This window comes from Ptychodera flava, chromosome 16, assembly GCF_041260155.1.
Source record: "Ptychodera flava strain L36383 chromosome 16, AS_Pfla_20210202, whole genome shotgun sequence".
Taxonomy (NCBI): Eukaryota; Metazoa; Hemichordata; class Enteropneusta; family Ptychoderidae; genus Ptychodera; species Ptychodera flava.
In genome coordinates this window covers 9,001,275-9,021,883 of record NC_091943.1, presented here as the reverse complement: position 1 = coordinate 9,021,883, position 20,609 = coordinate 9,001,275, and the positions used below count along the sequence as shown (strand labels likewise).

Genomic DNA, 20,609 nt, shown 5'->3' with positions numbered 1-20,609 from the left:
TCAGAGCAATGAGAATGACATCGTATGCTTTGAACCCTTGCTTGTTCACAATGAGGCTGCAATCTCTCACTTTTGAACAACATTTATAACATTTCCTGCCTTAAATTCCACACTATATAATCCCATTTGCCCAAATTCTGTGATACATGTACATGCTTAATTTTCTTTCATTCTCAGAGCCATGCGAGCATCTAAAAAACTACTAGTCTATCAAATGAAAGTTGTATCGTAAGGTTTGTGATTTGTATGACAGGCACAAAAAACCAAGAATACCAAATTTATTATTCAACTCTATCAGCTACTAAGTCAAAAAAATTGAAAGAAACAATAATCTCAAAAGATCACTGCAAATAATAGAAATTGTACATAAATTTTAATGTGATTTACATACAATGACAAACAAGCACAGATATTAAGCAAGATAGAGGTGGGATACAGCCCTTGGGAAATAACTACTGGTAATTGAAATGAGATTTCTACAGGCTCTGTTTCTTGCCATCAATATTCAAGCTTCTATTGTAACATAGAAAACACCAAGGGTGGCAGATTTGGTAACTCTCCCTGGTAGGATCCCAAGGCAATATCTCAACAATGCCTGGTTTAATACTTTAATGAATGTAGACTTAGGTTGATTGGGGTGAATGGAAACTGAATATGGAATTAGAAACCAAATTATTAAATATTAATGATCTCTACAGAATTCATGATTATTTCTTCATGTCTCCAAGCAAGAGTTGTACCTCTGAACGTCCCCCCTCCAAGCAGCCTCCTATTTGTCTTGCATTTGGGGAATTATTTGCCTAATGAGAGTTTACATGTTCAATTACAGCAACGTTTTTGCTAACGTGTACTTTTTAATCCACTGTTGGTGTATTTTCAAACTCTGAATGCCCAGGAAAACAGTTCTGCAGATGGAAGTGATATTGTGATTTTCATGAATATTCACATACTCCTGGAGGAATCGTAAGACTACTACAATATACCACAATATACATATGCGTGATCTACCACTCATGCAGGAAAATATGAATGCAACTCAGAAAGTTTGTCACCATTCTGGTTAAAGGGACAGAAGCTGTACATTTCACAGCTTTTCATTTTTTTATTTTTAATGTAAACTACAGTTGCTAGTTCTACTCCTCAAAGCATGTTGAGACACACAGTATTCAGCTTGACCACTCATCTGTACATGTGTAAATTGCATTGTTATTGTTGACAAGTGATTTCTGGTCCGGACTAGATTTCATAGAGGCGATGTGTTGACAAGCTGAGTACATGTCGTTGGTGTTTCAACATGCTTTGGGTAATAGAACAAGAACTTGCAATTGGTATACAAAACACTATACATGTACAGAAAATTTTTATCATTAAAAAAGATATAGCTACCGCTCCTTCAACCTTTGGCATGATAATAATCAGTATTTTAGAACTCTTAAATTAACATTTCCTTCTGATTTTAGTTTGATATGACTAATTTTCCATTCTCGATTTGCTTTAAATAAGTTGTGATAACATTAAAATTTTTTGGACAAAACCAGCAATCCATACACACTAAAACACTTTTCTGAAATTCACAGCAAACAGATGTAATTGAAGTTCATGACTTTTCAAGTGATATCACATCACAAATAGATAATGTACAATAAAACACTTTAAAGATTCCCAGATGTCACCTATGAATAATTTTGATAAAACTTAGCACCTGCCTTCAGGGCAAGATGCCCACGGCTATCACTAACATGTTACCCTCCTGGTTGTAGACAGGTTGTGAAAATTCTACACGAATGCCTCTACCAAGGTGATGTGTTAGAAACACATAGCATATGATTTAGTCTTTAGGCAAATCAAAGACTTACCTGACATTAATTTTAGCCAGTTAAAAAATATTAAGTTGTGAAATATTTATGATTTGCAAACAATAAAGATATCAGAAAGTAATAATGATGTAATTATAAAAATATATCATTCTTGATTCCAAATCGTTCTTGATTTCTATTAATATATTGATGCAAAGCTAGTAACAGTCTATTTTAATTTTGTGCAATACAATTCATTAAATAGATAAATCAACAGGATTCTCTGCAAGGGGATTTTGAGGGATGGGCCACCCTTCTGTTTTTTGAACAATCTATTCATATATTAATAATACACAAGAATACATTTTCCACATCAAATATACAAGTTATGCACTGTTATGTAAATTAAGAACCCCTCTGATTTTTCTGATCAACTGATAATAGAGTATGATAGATAGCAAGTAATTTTTTGTCTCTATAGCATCCTTATCCATCAACTTTTCTTACCACAAAAGAAATTAATTCCTGTTTAATGAAGTGGTGGGTTGAGGACGGTAGCAACTAAACACCCAACCTTCTGACATTTGCAAAAACAAACAAGTAATCTAGAAAATCACACTATGGCCGAGAGCGACGACAATGTTATATGTACACTTGCGTCTTTATGTCTTATGGGGAAGTTAATTTAGGAAAAACTTTAATAGCCTTTCTAAATGCATGCAAATGCATGAATAATTTATGTCACTAGTTCTCATCCAGAGGTTTAAACGGACTTATTTTTATTTTCCAAAGGGAAAAGGGATTGACTCCGTAAACTTCATGGTCGAAAAAATCACTCAAGACTGTTACCTGTTGGGAGGATGCACTGGGCAAGTTACTCAGAGCAATACTCTAGGCACTGGCAGACAGCTGAAATGTCTTAATTCTACGTTTGAAGCTTTGAGTGTAATATTAAGAGTCTTCGCATCAATGATTCATTTGAATCTGCAGATTAAACACAAATACTGGACAAAATTTTGTCTGCGAACTCTCAACGGTACTGTCTAAGATGCTGTAACTCAAGAGACGAAATGTACCTCGGTAATCTACACCGACAAGACAGGATGAGTTTATCGACACACCTGCCGTACATGACACTACACCTGAATAGCTGCGTCTTAAAATAGAGTAGTTGATGTCTTTTTCTAACAGTTTGAAGAGCAAGGAAGCATTTGCATTTTTGCAACCACCCAGTGTTTCTAAAAATAAACCTTCACTAATAATTACTCTTAAATTTTCCACAATCCTAGTGGGTTTTCTGACATCAAGCTTGAATTCAAGAGAATGATATTGATAGATAGCTATACTTTCTCTTTTTCACAGGTGCGGTATTTTTAAGTATGAAAAGCACACTGATCATTTAATCTTGGAAATGTTATTATGAAGGTAAAATTTATCAAATTAAATCTAATTATATTATTTAATGATCTAACAGATGAAAAGGGAAACAGATACAGATTTACCTGTAGCTTTGTCCTAGTGGAGCTAAGAAATCCCACCACTGCCACCAATGTACACTTTGGTATATATGTAGCCAGGTAGTTTTGAATACTGATTTCTTTGCTTTGTGAGTAGGCGCCATAGGTTGTGAGTTTAAATCCCAAAGAAAACTTATAGAATTGATAGTATTCCTGAGAGCACATGAATTCTTGGTTCCAATTTCCACTGAGAACAGTGGATCCTTCATGACGGCATTACCATGAAGGGCATTCCGGTTGACCTTGAAATTCAAGTATTGTACAAAACCATGGTCAAAAAACACACCGGCTGGATAGAGTCCATTCCCAGTTCAGAATAAAGCATTTAAAACCTGACCAGTATTGCCGGGGTGAACTTTATTTCACATTCAGAAGTACTGTCATTGGTATAATATGTGTGATATTCATATTCCAAGAAAAACTCTCCCATATGTCAAGAGTATATATCGAGAACCCTCTTACAATTGAGGTAAAAGAGTAAATTTTGAAAACTATGAGACTGTTACTTATTCACCAAAAAGCTTACACCAATGGACTGACAAAAAACTTTATCTCAATATAAGCATGTTTAGATCCGTGAGCTTGAAGACAGTCAGTCTACAACATGTTTATTCCTAGCGCACTTGGAAGCAGACAGTAAAACGATACTGTATGCAAGACTGTCCATTTAAGATATCTCTAAGCATTGCATCAGACATCGTACTGTAGTACCTGCTGGCAGTATATTTGCACACGTGTCTCCTGATTTCTGGCCCCTAACATTGCCGGTAGCTAGTTCAGGAATATCTCATCACAGTGGATCAATTTTTCCAGAGCAGGTGAAAGCGAAGTGTCTATAGACACAGGACTTTGTTGCCATGACGTATCTTGAACATTCTGAAAGGATGCGACAATGTGTCATAGAGAATGTACACTTGATATATTGATTTGATCTGGCCTAATAGGTTTCCACGGAAACAAATGGTGTCCATTCCTTTTTGTATATTTCATATCAGCTGTAAGTTGGACATATCACAGTGATGTACTTTGGGCTGCAGTAAGGGACACATTTCAATTACGATTCTTCACACAAAACAAACTTTTGTGCGTGAAAACATGTATAGTTAGCAAAGTAGAAGGTTATCCATACCATGGATAACACATAACAACTATTCAAACTTTTACTTTTATGGAATAAAGTTGTTCTTTTGAAATCTTTCACAGTTGTCCCACCTCAAATACACATTGCAGCCCTTCTAATCCCCATGCAATATACGTATGTATACAAAGTTTCTTATCTATATCTGGATGTTTACACACAAAATGAATTCATGACTGATTGCAATTTGTTCTTGTAGAATATCTGGAAAAGAAAATTGCATAATAAATTTTCTGTATTCAATTTGAAACCAGATATCAAATAATTTACATCCAATATCTCCAAGTGGGCAAACCAATCAGTAATGCTTTGACTTGTTTATAATATGTATATAGTACTGTCTGGGCAGCCATACATTTCAAGTGTGGGGCAAAGGTATGGAGCAATATGATGTGTGCATCCAGTTATGGCCAATAAAACGTGTTGTTTGTCATAATTAGCCTGCGGTATGACAAGGGGTTACATTGGTCTGTTAACCCTTTCACAGTCATGTTGGGATGAAACAGAGACCGCTAATGATATAAAGGCTAACGTGTTTGTAGATTGTCAGGGACCACGTGAACTCTGACATTTCTCATGGCTCTCTCTTGTAAAACACTGGGACAACAACTTCCAGTTTTTTGACAACATTAAATGAGCAAACAAAAGAAAATGGTGATGAAATTATACACTTTTCGAACCATGTTATTAGGCAGGGACATCTTAACTTGAATTGATGTATGAGTGCCATCTGCCAGACTTTCTGATCGGTGACTGAATGAATAATGTAGATATCAGAACGAAGACACATTTGGGGGTTTTTGCTGTCACATCTATTCAAAATCAGGAACTCAACACACTCTGAGTGTCATGGCAAAAGTTGGAAAGCTGAAAATTTGGCAAACATGCTCTGCAATTATTGTAAAACATGTGACTTTTACATATATGGGGAATATTTGTAATAAATGTATGTTATCTTGAAAATAATGCGCATTTTAATAAAATGTCCATGCAGATGGCTCTGACACAAGAGTAATTTATCCTTGTTATATTAATTTTAAGACACAAAATTTAAAACCAACAACTTTCATGACATAAATATGTACTTTTCTACACGATGAATCTTCAATTATCAGAGAAATAAAATGCTGATTAAGAAGTTTATTAATAAAGTCTGACAAAATTCATCCATCTGTTCATCAGCCTTCACCAGACACTGAAACAAACTGAATCATGGGATACACATTTCTCTATAAATATTTAGGTGGAGTAAACAAGGAAAGAGAATACATTCTCCATGGCAAGGAAAACCCATTTAATTGAATTCCAGGTCAACTTTCATCCAAACCTTTCCTTTTGGGAACAGAAATCTATCAACATGGTCAATAAGGGAGTATCACTTTGCACAAAATACATATATACATCTTATTTCGGAGTCTGCAGGAAATATACACGGTGAATTTGGTCTCTATTAGCTACTGATATTACTGTAGAAATAGACTTAGCTTTCTGGGACATTTAATTAATACTACCTTCACTGACTATTGCTAAAGAATTTGAAAATGATAGATTCCTGGGACATTTAATTAATACTAATTGGAAGTTATCGATACATATATTTGCAACAGTATCTCATTAATGTGGATAATTGTTGCAACTGTGTATGGTAATTCTCACCATTGTATTTGCCTCTGATAGGAGGGAGTCAGTATAACTGACCAGATAACACCCAGCTGCCAGTGCAATTCGAGCAAGCAATTCACACAGGGGGCAAAACAATACCACTCCTAGACTACTACTGTAGACTGTCAACTATCCAAATGACAATTATTTGAATTGAGCTGCTAGCTTTGAAGTCCCTTTAAAGTTGTTACATCCATTGTATAATTGGTGATGACTGGTTATAACACAAAGACAATATGCTGTGGACATGAGAATCATTGCAAGGTTTCTTTCAATGACAGAACCATTGATCTATGTATTGCTCACGTACATTAGTGCCACTAAGTGTGGGGTGACACCATAAAGTGATCAAAAATGTTGGACTCAAGTTTTAAAACACTAGGAAGTATATTGTACTGTGTGCATTAAAGTAATGCATTACGCAGTGATTCAGTTATTCTTTTGTCTGTGTTTTGTACCTGTTCACTATTGAAATAAATATGTTCATGTATTTCATTCAACATTATGGATGAATGGATGAATTTATGAGTTGTGCATGCACATGAGTATACCAGTATATCATGCATATGAGTAAGGTACCTGTAGCCATACTTTGACTTTAGACTACATCATGTATCCAAAGTGACTGCGCATATGAACTAAAAATAAATCCTCCCCTTTGTGTGCAGATATGATCAATGGTTTATTGTAGTTCTGAGATGACTTGGACACCATGGGAACTCTCATTTTTTTACAACCAACAGATGCGCAAGCATTTACGGTAAAGGCATCATTGCACGTCATGATGTTTTATCTGCCGAGTTTTTTCAAGTACGGTAAAACCATATCAATATTATTTGAGAGTTAACAAAATGTGTACTACATCTTCTCTTTTTCCACTTGTGTTTTTCACATCTAGTAGATGTATTAGTTGGTCAAATAAACTACTTATGCCAGGTTATTAAATCAGAAAAGGCTGGGCACATTTGCATCTGTGATATTGTTGTGGACAGACAGATATCAAGACGGAACCAATTCAAAGAACTGTCCAGTCTTTCAGAATGCATAAAATTAGAACTAAAGTCTGCCATGAAATAAAAACATGTAAGGCGCTTTAAATAAAATTCTTTGTTTGCCGTCCGCATACTGGTAAGTTTTCAGAGAAAATTAAGAAAACAAATTCAATTTCAATACTATTACAAATAACAATATTATTATTCCACAAGAACCCAAATAAAAATTGAGCTTATGTAAATACACTTGTGTTTTTTGTCCATATTTGTTTTTTTTCCTTGCTGGCTGGTAGGTTTTTCAAAAATCTAAGGACAGCAAACAAAGAATTTTCTTTACATGGACTAATGTCAAAATTCAAAGACCAGCATCATTTGACAGGCCATGGTGGCCTTTATTAACAGTGCTTGATTTTAACCACTAACGTAAGAGGTTATTCCAATTTACAATGCTATGACAACATCATATGCAGGCTGTGTAGAAAAACATGGAGCTATGGATAGATAGAATTGCTCCGTACACATTAATGGGCTTACATTTAGTGGATGGACATGTCATGTACAGTAACATGCTATGGATAACATATAGAATTCTTGATATAATGCAAATGTTGAACTTTTTCTGTACAAGATATGGGGTAGAGGCTGTTTACATTTTAAACTCAACAGAGATTACACAAATCTGTACTTAGCTTCACAGACTTCAGTTTTACCGAGGGAACCATGTTGTTTTGGCAAGGAAAGGGTCACACAGGTCATATAGATAGACAAATTGGAAACATTAATCCCCGATGTCGTGTTGTATGATGGTGAAAACACTGGCCTGGCTGGATACTCGACCCCCCCCCTCCCCTCCCCCTCTGCGTCTCATATAACATGGGTCAGCCATGTCATTAAAGCCACTGAGATTACAGGCACACATGTGTGTACGCAGAGTGGAGCCGGAATAAAATGGATGGGTTTAAAGAAACAGCCCAGAGGGCGTAAGGAAACAGAGATTGGTCTTGACGACAGATAGCAACATATAGTCAAGCGACAGTATTTCAAAAGGTCAGCAAGAAGCAAGCCTGTTCATGTTGGAGACAATTCCGCAAAACCCAATGAATGATGAGAGATTGAATATATTTAAAGGTGTTGTCCTAAACTTGTTAACAACAGGTAAGCTTGCAAAAATAGATATAGACCTGGGTGATTATGGTGAAGACTTCACTGACATTTGCTTCGAAGAAACACTGGTAAATCTCAGTTGAATTTCTATAACCTTCCCGCAGAAAAATACAAGTCATCGTTGATGACACAGTCCCCACTTGTTAATGGGTACTTTGATTACATGTCCTCAGAGAGGATAGAGTCCTCTTCTTTAGGTCTGTGATAAAAATACTTTTGAATAAATTCGCTTGATACATGTCTGAGTTGTAGTTCAGGACATGAAAAAATCGTAATAAAATGGCCACATGTCGGCCATATTGGATCGTATCACAAAACAAATCGATGTGCATATGTATGACATTGGTCAATGTCCTTGTACCAACTTTGAATAAAATCCGTTGAGATATGCCTGAGTTATGGCTCTGTACATGAAAAAATCGTAACAAAATGGCCGCACGGCAGCCATATTGGATCGTATCACATGAAAAATTGACGTGCATATCTATGACATTGGTCAATGTCCTTGTACCAACTTTGAATAAAATCAGTTGAAACATGCCTGAGTAATGGCTCTGTACATGAAAAAATCGTAATAAAATGGCCGCCTGGCGGCCATATTGAATCATATCACAAAATAAATCGACGTGAATATGTATGACATAGGTCAATGTCCTTGTACAAAGTTTGAATAAAATCGGTTGAGATATGCCTGAATTATGGCTCTGTACATGAAAAAATCGTAACAAAATGGCCGCCTGGCGGCCATATTGGATCGTATCACAAAATAAATTGATGTGCATATCTATGACATTGGTCAATGTCCTTGTACCAGCTTTGAATAAAATCAGTTGAAACATGTCTGAGTTATGGCTCTGTACATGAAAAAATCATAATAAAATGGCCGCCTGGCAGCCATATTGGATCGTATCAAAAAACAAATTGACGTGCATCTGTATGACATATGAAGTAATCCTTGTACCAAGTTTGAATGAAATCGCTCCAGGCATCTCTGAGATATCTGCGTGAACGGACGGACGGACGCACGGACGGACGGACGCACGCACGCACACACGCACGGACATGACCAAACCTATAAGTCCCCCCGGACGGTGTCCGTGGGGACTAAAAATCTGCTCTGCACATTCGTATTTGAGGTCATGACCTGATCATATTTAACAGTCAAAGAATTATCCTGGAATTATTGACCACGTCCAGAATTTCACATGGTATGTGTTGTCATCACATTCTGCTTTCACTCAGTTCACAGAAAATTGTTAAATTTACAGAATTCAGAAGATATTTAGGTGTCATGGAAATATTGGGTTTGTTATTAATTTACCTATAACCAACAGATTCTCATCTCTGAGAAGACATGATTATACATACCAAGGGCTAAGGACTGAGGACTACATCACTACTTTCTGTTGTCAAAAGAGGGCACTGTTTATGACCTTTGACCCTCATTAGGTGTACCAGCATCCCCCTGAACCATGTGAACAGAAAGTGCTATGTATATATATTGATGGGAACCAAGGAAATGTGTACTAAAACCTAGATGGGATGTGTGTTTGGGAGGGTTTACATTTACTGTCATGGACCAAATATAAATGAAAGCCTTGACCAAAATAATTTACTTCTCAACAACTCCTCTCTAACACAATTACATAAACATTGTACTTTATTTCATGTGCTTGATGACCCAGAGTTGATCAGATGTACCTAATAAGAAAAAGAACAGCAATACTAGATCCTTTAACCAAGACTTGACGCCAATGTCTACATTGTCTGTTGATACAGCATATGTCATGCACATGTGATGATCTGCAATGTTTACGTCATTTTATGATGATATATTTTACACATACTGGTGTAAAAACAGCATAAATTTCAGATTTGCCATTAGTTACACCTACATTCCAATACGACGTTTAAACACTAAAAGATAATAAAGTTCAAATGTTTTGTATAAGAAAACCAAATTCCCTAAAAAATTTTGAATGGATAATATGAAGCCGTTTCTGATTTTTGGTAGATAACTGCTGCTAAGATTGTCAACAATCCAATATGCTAATTTAATTTTTATCTTCATAACCTTTCACTTTGTTCATTCAATACCAGTGTCTATTGGTCAAGTGTTGCAAGTGCGGTTATGTACTCAGTCCAAGTGTTGCACTGCTGGCTGAAACGACACAAATGAGCGACTGTCGCCAGTTTAACAGCTGCTGATTGACAATCCTTTGTTCAGTTAATGAAACTCTGCATACTGCCTAGACTGTAGGGCACAAACTGTCAACACACTGCAGACTACGGCACTGCTGTCTGTCTGTCATATCACACAGGTTTGACATTTATTGTATGACCCTTGTTGATACTTTAACCCCAGCCCGGCCATCACTCCACAGTTGATGAGTGGCATACCAAGTCAGGTGTCTGTTGTGTGGCTGCTTTCACAGGCCATGCACTTTTCTGCAACGTTCTATTCAACAAGGTGTTGGACAATTCCAGGGAAAATTAGCTCTTCTCGGCAAACACTGCGCAAAAGGTGCCAAAGTCATGAACAACAAACACCACGACAATGTTTGCCGATTATGTAGAGCTTATAGATCACAATAACTGTCAAAACTTACCACGTTACAGAATTTAACATACTGAGTGTTGTTGTCAAGCAAACACAGGCACCTGATGGGGTTTAAAACCTGATAACACGTACCACATTACCTGCTGCCTGGACCGTTGAACTGGTGCAAAGTGGAGGGCATGGTAGTGTACATGTATATGTGGCATCATCAGAGCACACGTGGCGCTATCAGACAACCCTCACCATAAAAGGAACTAAAATGTGGTGCTAGGAAACTGGAAAGACGATGAGAATTTGACAAGAGTACACATGACATCATCAACACACCATAAAATTAATGGAGACTGGTTCCAAATGTATAGACTTGTTTGCTGTTACCACTAATAAGTAAGTAAATACTGGGGGGGGTGAACATGCACAAGTGATAAAATGGCTTCATTACACATACATTTACATATGAAAATGCTTCTTGTTTCTTTTAAAGAACTTTTTTATTCTTCTGTCAAAAGAGAATCAAACGCCATTAATACTAGTTTCATTTCATTGAATTTTTCACCTTGTTGGTAAGTATTAATCTGTGATTGTTTATTGAAGAATTCCTGAATGAATTTGATTCAACTTATTTCATCTGAGAAAAATCCCTACAATTCTTTGCCTAAGAGTCATGCCATCAGCCTTCATGTAGGTGATGTTCAATTTCCCACCCCCTCCCCTTTCACTCTGTTGAACGGAATTGAAATGAAGCACTCAGAGCAGTGTGCCTTCTAACAATGGGTGTCGTCCTGGAAACTTTTTATCAATATGGGGAACTGTAGAAAATTCTTTGCATCAGAGCTATATCTTTACACGTAAACAAAATATTTGCTTGCGTCATATGCAATTTGTTGGCATCATGGCGCTACATATGGGCTCAGAAAGCACACTGACTCCGAGGCTTATCACAAGTGACCACTGTCAAGAGTTGACAAGTTTTTAGACTTTATTTATGTGTGTGTTACACAGTGATTGTAATGGGTTTACCTCTGAAAAGTATGATATATGAATGGGTACCCTGACCCTTGTCAGGTCACACCGATCAAAATCAGCATAAAAAATCTGGGTACCCAGATCCCCAAGATACATATTACTGTTACATGCACCAGGTGTACACATCTTGCTAGACTCTGGTCAAGAGTTACTGATATTAACTGTATCTTTTATAGCAAGACAAGCCAGTGAAATTCATGTTCATGAACGTGTTTATGGATAGAAGTCAGGGATGTCTCATGGGTTTGAACCAACGTGACCTGACGGTGACCTATGAACCTGGCAGATAGGATTGCAACTATCACCATCAGGAACATGGCTAGACATCAATGTCAGCATTCTAATCAAGTAATGTTTTCTTGTATCAAAATTCCCAACTCATTCTCTTGGGGTACACTCACTAACTGACCTAGATATCTTAATTTTTGGACAGAAAATAGAACCCAAGCCATCCAAAGCCTATTAATCAACTCAGTGCTTATATGAACTCGTCATTCAACACAACACCAGGTGGGAATACTCATTACATTGATCTCTCTGATATGAGAACAAGAGACACATATGACATCAGAATGACTCATTCAAGTGTCCAGACATAGGGGTATAGTGTCTACCTTTCCGGTGATTTCACAGTGACAGACCAAACCAGTAATCCATATATATTCTGATCAATACTATTGTATCAATTTCTAATTGGCTAACCCTTTTGTCTATGGGCATTGGTATTAGCTATATTGTTGTGAAGAAAGAGACACAGACAAATATGGATTTACTCTTTCTGTTGAACCATGGCATAGAAGTTTGTACTTGGCCTGTAGAGGGGAATCAGACTGAGACGGCTGTATCAAACTCTTCTGTTGCTGGTATTTTCATCGGAGTGTATATTTCTAGGTAATTTGAAGAGTATGGTAAATAGCAACGCTGGCTGTGATGGGAGAAATGAAAAAAGACAGGATATTCCAAAATGTAAATGTTTGCGTACCGTAATTGGAGTGTGGAGTAATTTATTATATTGACTTGTGAGCTTATGAGTTTTTCTGGGTGTCAACGTCGTGCAGTTCAGCACCACGACATAGTACATTACGAAGGAAGAATAAACGGGTGTGATTTGTGGTTTAAGGTCTCACCAAAAGGAAGAAAATTACTAAAATTTGTGCGAGTCAAACTTGCTATGATGGTGACTAGAAATTGGACACCTAATTAGCAAATTACCCAGCTGTATTGCCAGCCATTGTTGAATTCACTTGGTAATTAGTGAGCGACTTTGTTACATTGTAACTTGTCAGCGATATCATTTTTCATTTCAGTCAGCTGCAGACACTTCATGCATGTGATGGTGGGGGGCATATTGCCATAAAGGTGAACAAAATTAGAAGAACGCTGTGTACCGTATGACAGTTCTACATCACAGTCTTTTATTTTGTGACTTCAGCCTATTTATTATCTACGTAAAATCAAGCGTAACTTCCAGGTGATGACAAACTGACAACTTTGATATTTGATGACAAGCCAGAACTTCTTAGCAAATTACATTGATGGATAATGGCACTGAATAATTATAAATGACCATATATTTCTGTTTGAATGGTTCAATGTAAAATTGCACTCTGGGTACACAGGGATCTGAAAACTTTGACACCAAATTATGGTGTCATCCGATAAATCCTGGAGAAATATTGGACAAACACTCGTTGCTGAGGAACTTGCAAACAAAGCTGTTATGTTGTCCCGAAATCAATAAATGAATTGTGGGACAGGACACACAAATTATGAGATAACACACTTTAAATTAGGAGTGGGCAAACTTTAAATTACGAGGTGGAGTACCATGAATTGTCAGTGGCATGTGGTCGTTTTGAAACAAGCTGCCCTTTGATCAACACATGCTTTATACCCTGCCCCACACAACATGACAGCTAAAACTCATTTTTCACTGTCAAAACAACACACCATTACCCGTCTTAGTTTATACTAAATTTACATAATACAATACGTCATAATGTGCCCTCTATCCCAAGTTGCATACATTTGCAGACTCAAAAAATACATTTAAAGTTGAGAGCACATAAAAACATCCTCTGCTACCAAGGGTCAAACTTCACAACCCAGCATGATGGATGGGATTCTCAATGTCCTGATATTCAATAGCATAGTAAATATTTACTCTGCGTGGGACCGTAAAAACTTGTAGTAAACCGGCCACGAAAGCTGACCGGGGATTTGAAAAATAACCCTCTGTTGAAATATCACCCAGGTACAGACTGGTATCGATTAACCCAACAAAAAGAGGTGGCAAGAGCGTTGTCCAAGCAGACCTTAACAATATTTACTGAGTCCTTACACACAACAGTCTATTCACCCATGTTCAATGCATGGTGACACCCACTATGACAATGGGCAGGATGAAATATTCACAGAAAGTACATTTATGTGTCTGTCCGTTGTCTGGCTATGATGTATTTTGTGTGTAGGAAATGTGTTTCAACGCAGGAGTGAAAGAGCCTCAGAAGCTGATGTACTGGTATGAAACAAGCATGCTTCTCACCTACTCACAGATATGAACTCAGTACATACAGGTATGAACACAGTAACATTAACTCCACAAACGGCCTCCACTAAAGAAACCCTACAACAGCAATTTCAAACCATCACTGTTTAAGCCAAGCCCTTTCTGTAGAGAACAGCCCTGTTTCACTGTGTCCCTCTGAGTCACATCAGCTATACACTAACACCTCTACAAAGAATCCTAGGCAAAATAAAAACCACAGCATCCGAATGAACGCCACAACTTCCGTGATCAACACAACCTCACACAGGAACACCCTAAGGAAACTGAAAGACAATGGAAGAGACAATAGGTTTATCTCTCATCCCACTGTCAGGGCAGAAGTGTGACTAATTCTTCCAGTTCCAACTACTGAACTGTGAACCAAGATGTTCTACACTGAGGATGCCATGAGTTTTGATTTATGATTCAAACTAGATAATTGAAAATGAATGGGCTGTGTCAAAACATGGTGGCAGGAGATGGATTAAAATCCTTTAATAGTTGGGCCAATTCCTACATCACAATGTCCGGCATGGCTGTTGGGTTGGAAATAAAAGTTGGACAGGACTTTACCACTTGGAAAAGTTAAAGAAAGCGTGCTCATTCATGCATAAAGGTGACTAGCTATGTTTCTGCTTTCTTCTTCAACAATCATCAAAATTCTTATTTGGCACTAAATTGCCTGCTTCCACCTTTAATGAAATCCTAAGAGGCAAGAAATCAATCACAGGGTTTGAAAATTATGGAGAAAACACAATCTGATTGGGTGCATTATGGGACGTAAATGAAGCCCCTAGCTATAAAACTCAGTGAAGCAAGTACTCATCTAACACAATTTATTTTCATGCCATATGCACGCTTACATTTAAACATCTTAAGTTTGCCGTAAAAAGGATTCTGACATTTTGAATCGGGATAGATTTTCGTTTAATGCACCATTTGCTGTCCCAGGTGCATGTCTGCTGTGATCTCCATTGATCAACAAAGGCATGTTGCTCTTGAAATCAGAATGTGACAAACATCGCCTATCCCAGTATGTTCAGCACTATTTCACGGTTCTCTTTGGGCATTGTATAATCAGTAAAATAACTGAAATAAACAAATGAAAAAATAAAACAGGTTATTGATTGGGAAATTGATATGAAAGGGAACAGTGGAATTTTATCAAATGCGGTTGGAAATTTGAGGCAAACTTATCCAAATCATTTTGATGAATATTTTTTACAACATTAAGAGAATAATCAACTCCTAACAATAACTTGATACAGTGCAACTTCTCTCTGGGATTGGCCAGTCATTAATATTCATTAAAGTTCATGCTTGCTGTTAATAAAGCAAAGTATATGCAAATTCAATGAGATATGATGAGTTGATAACCATTGTTCCCAAGAGGATGGAACATTTTGCATCCTAAATCCTGTATTGTAGAGAGAGAGACCCTAATTTTCATATAGAAAGACCCAGCTCTCAAAGAAACATACATTCTGTATCAAAGATCTTTCATGATTACTTGCACAATTTCTGGATATCACTTGATAACTGTATATCTACAGATTTGGCATGAGCAAAGAGCATTGTCTCTTTCTGAGCTAGCTACATGTTTAGTCATAGACAGCCTCTGCTGTCTGTGGTTCAATAATCTAAAACAAAAACTGACCAACAATAGTGAATGTGTTTCACTACCTCGTGAGTCTTTCAGATTAAAAAGACACTGATTTTAATAGTAATGCCATTGAGCAACAAGTATCTGGAAGATTCTGTTTTCATTTGACTTCAGAAGTGTCAAAACAATTCAGCTTTTTAGGCTGTTCCACAGTGTTACCTGGCAACAACAAGTGATCTGTTTCCTTTGGTTAAAAAAACGAGTAAAATATAACTCATAATGGTTGAGTTGTACAAACTTGGCAGCTGGCAGATTTACAAAAGCATCAAACAGTTGCAAATTTGACTGTACACTTGATTTGAACTAGGAAACAGGTGTCCAACTATCAACTGACACAAGCATGTCCCTTCCGTTACTATTATTGGTAAGCTTGACTGTCCTATTACATCATTCAACTATATGCATTCTTTGTGCACCCCTGGCACCAATGACAGACAAAAAGCTAATCCCTAATTGTAAGCAAAGCTCAAATTTTCTGTCTCTTGACGACATTAGCATCTTCATTCACACAAAGGAATATATACCGTATGTATACTCTTGCAACATAACCACTCACTAGTATGGTGCGGGATTTCCATTCACTGAACTTGAAGAAAACTTTTTTTGATGTCCTTTGAAATGTAGACTTGAGTATAACACTACAGCTACGAATACAGAATGTCATTTGTCATGATGAATTTTGCAATTTCGTAGACGATACACAAAAATCGAAGTGTAAATGATATACACAATTTGAACATGTTGACGATAATTCTGTATGAGATCATGTTACAATGTGGACGGAAGATTTCTCAAACACTGTGCTTTGCTGTGCTTTGTTCACAGTCAAACTATACCTTTGAAATGGGCAGGGGCTTTAGATATTATAAATGAAGTCACAGTCCCTCCACACGGGGGGGGGGGGGGGGGGGGGGGGGGGGGGGGGGGGGGGGGGGGGGGGGGGGGGGGGGGGGGGGGGGGCTGTGATGGAGTGTAACTACCCCACTACATATAAACTTGTGTTCACTGTGTCACTAGCAAATCATTGAATGTCTATGTGAAGACTGGCCAGTTCATAGCATAGAAATATGTCCTAAGAGGCAAGACGGCAGTAGTCGGACAAATGTACAGAGCATGTGCAATAAACAAAAATACTTGCACAAAACTGTGAGTTGATCCAAAATCATTATCAGGAGGATTCATGATACAAATTATTTCTGTATACAAAATGACAGACAGGCAGACAGCCAACATTGGTATCTGGAAGCCCTAGAACAAACACTGTTGAACAATGCTTTATTTTGAGTACCCTTGTTAAAACTGGTTACATTCCCAAACAGGCTAAACTCACATTTCAATATTTGCTCTGTCCAATTCGCTGATCGTAATCCAAGATAGGATCCCATTAAAGAATGGTTGGTTACATTAGATATTTCCGTTACTTTGTGCATTCCAGCTTCTGAAAGACAGTTTCTGAATGGTTTATAGCCACTCGTATATCATATCATTTTTCTGATAAATTAGCCATTAATTTTTAGACCCAGATAGAAATGGTTCTGCCGTATTACTGTTTTCTAGTCATGGAAAATTCAAAGTTAAGATACATATGTTAAAAACTTGACAGATTGAAACAACACTGTCTTGAAGTAAACCACAGTCCTCTGTGGAGGGACCGTGCATAAAAGTATGATATTTCAATCTCTTTCCTTCAGTTCTGAATTATAGAAATGAAAGTGTTGTGTACGTGAGTCACTGGGATCTACAGTAGTTGAAAGTACACTATAAAAAGTGTCACACAGTGAGAACTCACAACTACCGTCTTTTAGCCAATCTGTTCTTGGACCTAACATGATAAATCTTTGAAGTGCTGGCGTGAATGATAAGGTTGCTGAAATTCACAGGAACACAGAAATAATCAGTGTAAAACTTACAAAAAAACTACTGAGGTACTACTGTTGATTTCTGTTTCACAATATGTCCTTGATAGCAGTCTGATGATCATTCCCTTATAATTATGCCACGGTTTTCACTTGATCTCAAAAGAAATGTTCGTCCCATCTCGCTGTTCTGCCGCTACACTCATTATGGAAATAACATTCATACGTCATTGCATATCCAGTAAGTTTATGAAGTGGAGCGTTCTGCAGAACACTTGATGTACAGTAAATGGCAGTGTCTTTCCTCAAAACAAAAATAGCTAAGAGCACATTAACATGGAAGTCACATTTTTTTTCCCGTTGACAGCGGTACGATTGCACTCAGCCTATTCAAGTTATTCTAAGCTGGCAATAATGGTTATCCTAAAAGAAACACCATAAAGCTATATTTGAAAAAAAAATGCCACAAAGATTTATTTCATGTGTTCACCAGAAGTTATCGGTTAAACTATTCCAACACACAGGACAGAGTTGATCCAGTTAGGATACATTACAGTTTTATTCAAACAGTAAACGAAGATAAAAGATGTCAGATTTCAATGAAAAACGTGTACGAGAAGGCCGCTTCAAATCAGACAGTGCGTCAACCCAATGCATTAACCTCAGGGTATTTTCCCTGTCTTTTCATTGTGACTCTCATGAAAAGATTTAATATCAATGATTGGCTGTCACGGCTAAATCAACACAGTCTCCTGCAGGAGGAAGCTTTCCACATCAAATTGAAGAAGATTATTCCTCTTTTTATAACTGTCTGGCATTCCATCTTTGTATCTCCGAATCCATATACAAAACACTATTTGACAACAATGGGTCACATTCAGTCATCACAAAGCACTTTTTTCCCACACCAAGCGGCTGTGATTGCAACCATTCTCCATCTCAATTTTTTTTCCTCCTTTCTCTAGGAAGTTCACATGAATAGCTGCGTATGCCCCTATGGGTAGGCCATCTCAACGGCTGGAGGGCAGACAAAAGATTGTGAAAAAACCAGATTATAGCAGATTGGTGATAGGGTTTTACTTCAAACAGATTGCCGGCAGACAAGGAGACCAGTTTCCTCCCACACGGTAATGCCTACCAGAAGTATTTACACTAAGTAGCTATCACTCAGGATGCAAACTTTCTCATGATTGGATAAACTGTTCAAGTACACAGCTTGTATGGATACTTTCACTTTGTTTGCTTTGTTCAGTTCTTTGTCAAAATGATATCATAAAAATTCAGGTTTATCAAAATACTGGTCACAAGATTCATTACTCAGCCGGACTTCGCAAGGTACAAGGATGGTGGAGAAGCGAACATGAATATCTCGACCAATCAGCTATCACTGTTTGATGATGATAGCCAGTTACATTTGCTGATACAAACGAGTACTTTAACTCTTTCCAGATGTGTGTGATTCACAACTTTATCAGGTTCATTGAAGACATTATAGAGTGTAGAACATTACAGCGTTGACAGTACAACATGATTGTCTAATATTTATCTGTTTTGTAGCCAAAACTGGTACTGTCAGGTAGCTATGGATTCAAAATGATAGTATACAGTAGGTATAGGCAACTAACAACATGAATGCATCTTTTGTGAGAGGATACAGCTATATTTGGATGTTTTTACTGCAAACTTCAAAGACGGAAGGAAAGACAACTAGAAAAAAGAGAACAAGGATGCACTGAAGGCGTATCAACAGACTGGGTGGGGAATCTTTCTTTGCGTTATTTCAGTGAATTCCATTTTTCAGAGAGGCTATTTCATGTTATTGTCCTCAATGTGAGATCAGAGTCTCAGTGATAAAGTAAGTATAACACCCATATAATTAGGATGTGGTGATACCAATAAATTTATGCAGGATTTCACAACATGTGGTGAATATGACTGCAAATGTGCAGCTGTAATGATTGCAAACACCTACAACAACACGATACCACCTATAAGCAGTTACACAAGACACAAAACAGAAAAACCAGGAGCCACTTCCATATATATCCTAGAGCTAGCCAGTCAATTGATAACATGTGTACATGGCTTTAGATGCTGATGTACCAGTTGTAGGCGAAAACAAACTGCCCAATTTTTCAGAAAGCCTTGCAGTCCGACAAAGTTGTTGTAAACACCAAAATTTGCTGAAATATCACTGCATGACATTTGTGTTCAACTCCCTCATGTTGTTTGTTATTAGGTTCTTATATGGCTTCATAATGGCGAGAAATCCAAAAACTGTCGAACAAAATTTGTTGACATTTTCAGAAGAACGGCCCCCCAAGCAAAGATACTGGAACAAGGTGTCAAAGTCATCACAGATATTACAAACAGCCTGTGAGAACATGTTATATTCTCAAGACTAAAAAAATGGGACAAAATTTTGACTGTTCGACCTAGTTTTGGCAATTTTATGTTTGTATTTTTCATATTACCTATAGCCTGAATTGTGTATGTGTAGCAGACAGGAAATTCCACTCTACACATCACTTCAGCTACGCATACAAACACACTTCATGTTCATCTAAACTTGTAATGTTTTGTAATTCTTATTACATCAATGAAAAAAAATGATGTGACTTGGCCAAATTTTAACAATCCAGGACAGGAAAAAGCTTTTCGTGCGCACAGTACGACAAAATGATGCT

General features: G+C 37.3%; 1 protein-coding gene and 1 long non-coding RNA gene across 2 annotated transcripts in view; one reads left to right on the top strand and one right to left on the bottom strand.

The window, feature by feature from the left end:
- LOC139152740 (heparan sulfate 2-O-sulfotransferase 1-like) overlaps positions 1-20,609 on the bottom strand; it is a 119,721-nt gene that overhangs the window by 78,579 nt on the left and 20,533 nt on the right. The window lies entirely within an intron of this gene.
- Positions 14,192-19,841, top strand: LOC139152741 (uncharacterized). The gene is made up of 2 exons (XR_011556697.1): positions 14,192-14,431; positions 18,888-19,841. It is a non-coding gene; the product is annotated as an uncharacterized lncRNA (long non-coding RNA).